The sequence below is a fragment of the Colletes gigas genome, unplaced genomic scaffold (genome assembly GCF_013123115.1).
Source record: "Colletes gigas isolate AHSC1104 unplaced genomic scaffold, ASM1312311v1 Colletes_gigas_Sc00047, whole genome shotgun sequence".
In the NCBI taxonomy this organism is placed as follows: Eukaryota; Metazoa; Arthropoda; class Insecta; order Hymenoptera; family Colletidae; genus Colletes; species Colletes gigas.
In genome coordinates this window covers 1,237,238-1,246,883 of record NW_025106676.1, presented here as the reverse complement: position 1 = coordinate 1,246,883, position 9,646 = coordinate 1,237,238, and the positions used below count along the sequence as shown (strand labels likewise).

At 38.9% G+C, this 9,646-nt stretch overlaps 3 pseudogenes; 1 reads left to right on the top strand and 2 right to left on the bottom strand.

The window, feature by feature from the left end:
* Nucleotides 1–169: 169 nt before the first annotated feature.
* Nucleotides 170–4,270, bottom strand: LOC122403224 (annotated as a pseudogene).
* Nucleotides 4,271–4,954: 684 nt separating this feature from the next.
* On the top strand, nt 4,955–6,443 carry LOC122403223 (annotated as a pseudogene).
* Nucleotides 6,444–6,697: 254 nt separating this feature from the next.
* On the bottom strand, nt 6,698–8,614 carry LOC122403222 (annotated as a pseudogene).
* Between the last annotated feature and the right edge of the window lie 1,032 nt (nt 8,615–9,646).

Genomic DNA, 9,646 nt, shown 5'->3' with positions numbered 1-9,646 from the left:
ACCCCAAATCTTGCCGTCGTTCGTTAAGGCGATTCACCGTCTGGGGGGTAATTCCTCACCGTTCTATCTGACGTCATGCTCGTTAATCATAATCAGCAATTATAATCATAATCACTAGTCCGTCCGATCACATTTGCCAAACTCCGATATGGCGAAACAATGTGTGTACCTTAAGATCCTTGTGGTGCAACCGAGAGTAAATGATTTGCAAGGAACGATGACGGTTCGTGAGTACAGCCATCATCGATTCGTGACCACGCATCATGCTATTAAGCACTTCGGCCTCTGACATTTCGTTGAAAACTCCCATTTGTGGATAGCCGAACGCGGTCGATCTCGCGAAATGATTCTGTCGGGAAAAATATTGATTTCAGTTGATTTTGGACAGGAAACTTATACGTAGTACAATGATTCGCGATGCTCACGGGTAGGAAAGTTTCGACGTCCAGGCCATAAGGTTTATCAGCACTGATGGGAACAAATTCCTCTTTCTCCGTGTTGTCAACGTTCGGCCTCAACTGGGGGGCTCGAACGTCTATCTTAGGATTCGGGGGCACTTGAGCTTTATTCGATTTCTTCGTCGCGAACGTCGTTGTGGTGGTGGAAGCGTTGCGCGCGGACAGCGACGTTGAGGTAGCAAAGTTCCTATTCAGCGAGGTCGACCTAGATTGCGCAGAATTCGGCCTATTTAACGCCGGATCGGAGGGGCTGTTATACTATTAATTCTGCAACAACGTTGAAATTCAATGATATCCACGATAGAAAGCTTATGTAATCTTGCGATACACCAAGTTCTCGACTTGAGTTTGATTCAAACAGAAACATTTAATATTTATTCCATCGGTTCATCAACTCGAGAACTCACTGTACTTGTATGAAACATCCTGCATACTTACTGTACCGGATAATCGCTTTCGTAACCCTGTTCTCCGTCTCTACAACTACTCTGTCTCTTTAAGTAATGCTTGGGAGAATCCGGGCTAGGTGCTCTATTCTTTAGTTTTCCATCGTCCATCACTGGAAGAACGGCAGCCATTGGTGCCACACGCGGTGTCAACGTGGAATTCGACCTCTGCGGGCCTAAGGGTGTGGAAGTGTTCCTACGTCACTGGTAATACTTATCTTTTTCCCAGGAAGAGGAGTAATACTCTGTCTAAGGGGTGGTATAGAGGCGAGGTTCTTCGACGCTCTGCCAAGGCCATTGTTCGTTTGAAGATTTTTGGTCTGACTCGTCGATGTGACTGTGTTTCTTTGAACGGGCGGCGATGACTTGATTGGCTGAACGCGCACTGATACTGGCTTTGTTAATGATAACGTCGGCGCTGGTGGAGGTGGAGATGACGGTGATGATATAGGTGGAACTTCCTCTGGCTCCACCGTACTTAGATTTGACATTGAGGTAGAAAGAGTTTGTAATATCTGTGGTTGCGTAGGATCTGGAAAACGAACGCGAGCGGAATAATGTATGAACGAACACTGCGTAAATTACATGCAGAAGCAAACATGGACAATTTTTATTTAAACGGAAATGAAAGGTAACTATTTGAAACAATAAATGTTTTACATAATTATTATATATATTGACAAGTATCGTTTATACGATGAAATAACTGCGAACAAGATACTACCTTATATAGTATTTCAAATAACGTAATGTCAAAAGTGGCCAGTTCTGTGCGGAAGTTTGTAAGTCGACATTCATGCAACGTTCGTAAAAAGGAGGAAAAAGATGGGAAGTTTGTTTGCATGGAACTCACCTACATCTTGAGGCTCCTGGAAAGCCTCAGGTTCTGGAGGTGGAGTGCGAGACACTGAAACATACCGTGCATAGCATGCTCATTCACAAACTGTACGGCGCAACATCCATCTTTCAGATGCATTTTTATTTTCAGGCTTGCGACGGTAGGATAGTCGAGAGTTAGAGTAAAATAAAGTTTAAGTAAGTTAGAATATACAACCGAATATTGCAAGAAAGAACCAGCAGTAAGATACGGATATACTTACATGACCTATTTGGTTGAAAGACGTCGTGATATTCGGTGACATTGGGTATATCTGCGTACGTTGCTTCGTCTTCTGGGTCAGTTCCAGACTTGTCTGCCTCTTCTATTGTCCGTACGTCTAGTCTATAAGTAGAATAAGTAGTAAATATTTATTCTACAACCACATGCCACTCAATTATTTGAACACGAAACAACTATTTCAACTTACGTATGTTTTTTCTTTACTCGGGTGGCTATCCATGGAAAACATTTTCTTAACGCATTTCGCGTGTGACGGCTGAACGGAGAACCGGATGTCGACACCCCACCAATGGAGCGATTTTTTGTTGTAATCGCACTACATATAGGACAACAGTTGGCAGTGTGGAAACTTGCACAGTCTGAAACGGTTAAGTGAAACGGTTATAGAAATGAGGTTGTTTATACATACCCGAATTCTGGGTGGTACCAAAAAATACGGGTTGGGTCTTTGTTTGTGGCTTCGAGTTGTTGTTGTAGTACTGATACTTTAGGCAAAGTTGTAATATTTGGTGTACACGAGAGATTGTGATATTTGGGACACGTGAACGCATGTGAATGTTGTTTCTACACGTCGTGTCTAATTGTTATCAGTAAATATTGTCTTACAGCTGCGTTCTGAGCAGCAACAGTCTATATCCTGTACCTTCATCCCAGCGTTGGTACTGATCTAACGTTCGACCCTGGTTCCCAGCCGTAGCTGACTTTTAACACATCGTGGCAACCAGCAAAAAGACATTCCCCGCCTTGACTAAATAGAGGCAACCTAACCAGAAATAAAACATTTTCTAGACATTCGTCGAGGACGAAGTGACCCAGAATCCTGAACCAGTTTAATCGAGCCTACCTATTAATACGTACCGAATTGCAGACGAATGAGTCTGGTCTGTAGATGATACAAAGTTGAAACGATTCAAGTCCCAAAAGTGAACCGTTTCTACCGCGCTGCCACTTGCTGATAAGAATCATGCGGATTGAAATTCATACTGGTTGTGTTGCCGGTCCTCTGTGTTCCTAGAATTCTCTAAGTTGTCTACCAGCTCTTAATCCCACAACTAATTAAAAAATAAAATATTTGTAAACCATTATCGCTAACGCGTATTACTAAAATTACGCGTATTACACTAATTGATACCTTGACCATTCCTTCTTCTCCCGCGCTGGCTATCCATCTGGCCCATCGACTAAATTTTAAAACTATTCACCATCCTATTGTGCCCCTTGTAAGTGAAGATACAACCTTTCCTCCTAATATCCCACAGTTTGATCGCAGTGTCTAAGCTACCAGATGCCAACAGCTCCCCGTAAGGATGAAAAATCCATGCAACGTATGCCTGCTTTGTGTCCTGTTACGTGCGTGCCAATTTGGCATGCTCCAAATCCCAAATTTTCAATGCACCCGTCTGCGAACCAGCGCATACTAGATCTTCTGTTTGTCCCAATTTTCACATTCTATGGTGTAGTGTGACCGCTCAAACTCTAAAAATAATATAACTAATTGGACCAGTAACAAATGGAATATGATCACAGATGTATAATTTACAATATAAATATAGCAATCTTATTAAATTGGTTTCAAGAGAACTATAAAGCAATACTCCTACTTTGGAATGTCCAGTCACTATAGTCACTACAATATGTACTACTGACTATACACAAAGTGTTCATGGTTATGATTATGAACAAATTAGGATAAATTAATATTTAATTTTTCCCATTTATGAGATACAAATCCTACATCTACATCAATTATGATTCAATGTTTAAACAAATGATTTTACGGAATAAACAAAAATACCATGATACCATTCTGCTTCCCACTGCCCATAGATTCACTTTCTTGTCGTGCCGCACCAGTGACCAAAACGCGTCCAGACTTGTGACCTAATGCCAAGCAATTGACGTTGGACGTATGGGCAACAAAATCCTCTGTACAGAAAAAAATATTCTTATGCACAGAATGACCTGAACAAAGATGTCAGCTTTCAATGACATTCGCGGCGACAGTGCATTTCCCATTCGTCGAAGGTTATGACCATAATAGGAAACGCATCGAACATTCGTCGGTGAATCCCGTCCGACTGATGTGTAAACATAAATTGTTTACCCGTAACGGAGAAAGAGAGCGCCAGAACGGTAATTCGTTGGACGCGTACATCGTGCACCGACGAATTGAACAAAGTGCACGTTTCACGCGAACAGGACAAACACTTACGGAGTTTCCATGACCTCTTCGTGGACGAAGCCATATTCCGGGAACACAGGACCGCGTTGTGCACGACTTATTTGGCACGACAACAATACGAGATTTCAGTTTGCAGATGCACAATTTTTTTTTGCTCGAGCTTGCGGGTCAACATTTTTACTTCGTGTTAGTATCTCCGAGCGGTGACGATCGTTCAACGGGGCGGCAGCATCTCGCCGCGGTCTGGTCCTGAATGCAATCCTTTTCCTTGAAATTTCTGTCTGTTTTCAGAAACCGTTCGTTCCACCCTCTTCGTCGTATCTCATTTCTTGAATCTGCCTGTCCGTGGGTAGCGCGAACCAACGTGACGTTGAAAATATCGAAGTTTCTGTTTCTATCGAGATTACGTTCCAATCGATCGCGCCAGATGTCACCAGCTCTTCGATCAATTGAAATCGACCGTAACAAATGTCGATAGTATGTTGATGTACGAGACGGGGCGACCGTCTGAGTATATAAACGCGCGATAAACCGTTATTGGGAAGAGAAGATTGCAAGTCGTTAATTATCTCATTGGGCTAAGCCGCATTGTTACGCAATATAAGCATTCTTATGATATAAGAAGAGTTTGCGTCATACGGTAACAGTTTAAAAGTGAGGTTATGAGTTTTGAACAAGCTATAGTAGAACTGAAACGACTCTAATGTTTGAGTATTCGAGTATATTATTCGAGTATCGTTATTTAAACATGTGGAGTATTCAAATATTACTATTCGATCACTTCGACCGTACGACAAGTCAGTTAAAAGTGAGGTATGATATTGAACGAACTACAAATACAGCTGGGGCTTTTTCAAATATTTGAGTAGTTCGAATGTCATTATTTAAACATTTGAATATTCAGTTATCATTATTCGAATATTGAATATATGAGTTATTATTCATATATTTGCTCTATGTAAATAATGAAGATACCGATGATGTATTTAAATATCACATCTTGCCATCAGCTGATTCTAGTCACGCTGACTCACGCACACGCACTGAAGGTTGTGGTGTGTGAAATCGATGATTTTTAGGAAATGATCAATATCTATACATACAAATACTAACTATGAACAAAATTCACGTTAACATAAACAAATAGTCTAATACTCAATATTTCAAAACAAAAAAGTTCGACAATTCCGATGGTAATTAAAATTTAATCGTACCGAATAGTCATGAACTATTTGTCGTACAAAATAATTGTTCCGAATACAATTTGAAATTTGCTCTTTTAACAGAGGTCACTCGTAATATTTTAATTACATCGATTGAATCTATTCGGAGTTGTAAAATGTTTTTTACGTTCGCGTGTACTCGCGATCGTAGCTAAAAGATCGATTTATTTTCCGAATACTTAAAAGGCATTGCGCGAAGTATGTGCAGGGACAGTCGCCAGAACCTCGAATTCGAGAATACTTTTATTACATCGATCATCAAGGCATGGTATAATTTAATCTTTATTAGACACAGATTGCAAACATACAGAAGTAGCATCAAAATACGTTGTATTATAATTTTTCTGCTTCGTGTGCTGTAGTTATTTCTGGATGATGCTCGCATGAAAAACTTACGTCGTGCTTCAAAGGTTTGCATCGACATTGAAGAAATTTGTTACATGTTATGATTTGTACGTTATACTAGATATCTGGTTTTAGATAACAAATTTTTGGCATTCTTTTTCAAGCACTTGAAGAAAAATGTCACAGGACGATATATCCACGACTTTCCGTATGTTTCTCTTTGCGGTCTGGAGAGAAATTTTGTCAGATGCGATGATTTGCCGATAGTGTTCACGAAAGTAATTAGGAAGGAGAATAGCGAAACAGGCAAAGAGGAGGATTGGTTTGGTTATGCCCATGCAGAAGAAATGCTAATGGTATATCCGGTTTCAATAAGCTTCTAAACAATTTTGCAATCGGGTTGATTTTTAATAATAAATTAATTATAGGTGCCGTTTCTCAACCAGAAAGATGTACATGAGTGTTCAGTCAGGAAGAGTATATCATCCTGCACCAGAAAAAGCAGGAGGAATCGGTCTAGTGAGATCAAAAATTGCAATTGAATTTAGTTCATTATTCAGTTTTGAGAAAGGTGACAGAACATGGTCCGACTCATTTTCTGTGGAAAATAAAAGATACACTCTTGATGCAGAATGGTGCAAGAATAAAATATTGCAGGTCACCAGCTAAAAAATAATGAACTTCAACTTCAATTGAAAATAAAAGATGAAATATATGTGGGATCGGAAATCCTCATACCCACAGAAAAGGAATCGTTAACATAGGAATATAACGATACGGCGATGGCAAGGTTAGTAGAATGGTTTGGCCAGTAATTTTCTCGATTCCTATATATATATATATGTATGAACAACTTTCATAAAATGTACATATATTTTAGATAATAACAAAGACTTTATAATTTTCTCAAGTAATAAACTACATTAAGGTAGAGATGAAATATCAAAGATTCTTGCTGTACCATCATCGGAAGTCGTCAATATACTTTTTTCATCTCTGAAAAACATTTAATATTCCATCGCATTTCGTTCAATTCTATCATAAAAATAAAATAATTCGTTACTTCAACTTACTCGGATATAAATAAATCATAATGTCTGCTGTGTGTCCTGTGAATGATCGCAAACATTGACCACTTCTTGCATCGAAACACCTGAGAATACCATCCAGTCCTGCTGAAAACAGGATGTGTGTGTTTTCCTTTCCACACCAATTTGGATGTACCGTGTGCTTGATCTATTTTACACCTAAGTACCTAAGTAATTTCAGAAGAAATCAGTATGCTGAATAAGGTTACAATCGATTAAGAAAAGTAGTATTACCTGTTTTGGGATATCCCAGATAAGATTTCTCCATTAACTGTACCAGTTGCGGCAACTTGGAACGCGGATTTTTTACAGAAGGCAACCGCTTCTACCCAGTTGTTATTCCTGTCATCATTATCAACATTTTCACCATCATTATTGACATTCGTAATATTACTTTGCTCGAAATTATACAGGTTTTGCAGAACAGAAATAATCTAAAAAGGTTAATATATTATTTCAATTCTTATAGTAAATACAAGATACAAATTTACATTACCCGTGCCAGTGTTTGCCATGCTAAGTATAGTCTTCCCATCTACGTCCGACGAAATGATTAGATTATTATTTGGGTGACAATCGATATCAGTTATGGTAGAAGAATGGCCTAGTGAAGAAGAACTTGATATTTCGGACAGCGTTTGCAAATCTATTACTTTAATCATTCCGTCTGCATAACCTAATGCAACACGTTTTACCTGAAAATTTGCATTCGATTAAAACACGAATTTTTGTAAAAAAAAAGCATAATTTTGAGTCAAAATAACGCATACATTGACATATTTTTAAATGGGTAATGTCTCAAAAGAATGTTTTGAACAAGAGTAGATCAGTTTTTTGATTGGCTACAAATTGCAATAAAAACATTTCGAAAGGAGTATCTAGCATAAGAATAATTTAAAAAACAAATACCATCTGGAATATTGCCTCCAACTTCAATTCCATATTTGTAACCATTGGTAAAATTGTGATATTCAGTAGGTACTTTGAACCTATATAATTCTCCATCAGTATTTCCTACAAATAAATTGCTTGAAGTAGGATGCCACTTTAACCACTGTAATAACAAATAATTTTTCAGTTTACTGTCAATCAAAACAATGCAAAATGCAATTACAAAATTAGAAAAAACCAACCGTCAGATCACCTATATTATAGCTGAGGATTGTTTCATTGTCAGGTACTGTACAAACATAAACAATACCACTCATATCGCCAATAGCTAAGTACATTTCATTTGGACTAAATTCACAGAAGACTATACTATCTGATAGTTTCCTAGCTTTAAAAATAATTTCTCCAGATGATGTATCCCAAACATAAGCTACATTTCCTACACCTCCAGTAACAGCCAATTTTTTACTTCTAGTCAGTGATCCGCAAAAGATGGAACCTACAGTTTTAAGTAAAAGTAAAATCATTTACAATCTTAGTGATAGTGCAACATAGAGATTTTTTTTAACCTGGTTTGTGGCCGGTGAATACACAGATTGCATCTTCCAGAGGCTCTTCGTCGCTTGAGACTTCATCTTCAAAGTTCTCGGACTCATTCGTATCTATCACTTCTTCCATGTCACCCCGCGTATAACATATCATCATCTTCCGTTTGGTCAATCATGTCTGACGAAAGTGGTATATCTTTTTGAATCATCGATGCGAATCGAATGTATGGCAGGCCACGTTTGGAAAGGTTATAAATATATTCGAATGAGCAGATGAAACGAAAAAAATATCGATAATAATCGTTTATCGTGTCCAACATAAAAATGATTATCTACGTTCAAACGATTAGATTAAAACTTCTAATATATCGTTCTTGAACACTGAAAATTCAAATTTCAATTGACAACGTTTCGTTTCCATCACCATTTATCACTCATGAACAAACACCAAGCTATTGGGACTCACCATACTGTTGCGACCTCCGCTGGTATGAATCTGTGTATTATGTGAAGTTAGCTCTAAGACATAGGGATATCAAGGTTTGATGTGAGAGCGAAATTCGAATTCCATTGTAACGGGGAGATTTATTGTAAGCATGCGAGTTCGTAGCGAACAGCACAGCTGGAAGGTTTTAAGCGACACCTAAACGCAGAGAGTTACGAGGGCCTGGGATTGTATTCAAACTTTCCATACTACAGTTGGGCCAGGCAAGGATAGTAAATAGCTTAACTTTTTCTTTCACATCTGCGTGCCAAATTTCGGCGAACGGGCAGGGGCTCGTCTTATAAAATCATTTTTAATTCTGTCCTCACTTCCAAAATTATCGGTGTCCTGCAAGGGTAAAACTCAGGTCGAGAAAGGCCGGGAGTCATAAAGTCATAAACTTTGTTCGGGCGGCGTCTTCCTGACTCTAAGGGGCCCGCTTACCTACTTTCTAGATGTTTATGTAATGTATTGTTGCGTGACCACGCGAACGTAGCCCCAGAAATATGTATAATCGATAGGCAAATTAGGAGCGACATTCAAACCAACTAGCGTATTGTAATAAACAACGAAATCGTACGCTTTTCAACGTGGGCGATCAAGCTGGGGGAAGGTAGAGAGAAAGGAAGGCATTTCTTAGATACTTAGTTTCTTTTCTAAAGGCTGTGTCGAATTCAAGTTTCCATCATTCCTTTAGTTTATTGTTTAGTTATTTCGGACCGTGCCGAATTAGCTATTTCCGTTAAGAGTTTTCAATGGTCTTGACACACAGCAGGGCCTCGCGACACTTCGCTTCGAGTTTCGTTTACTTTCACAAGGGTCATAAATTTTCTTAAGGGTTGCTTAGGCCGCTAGCCTCGT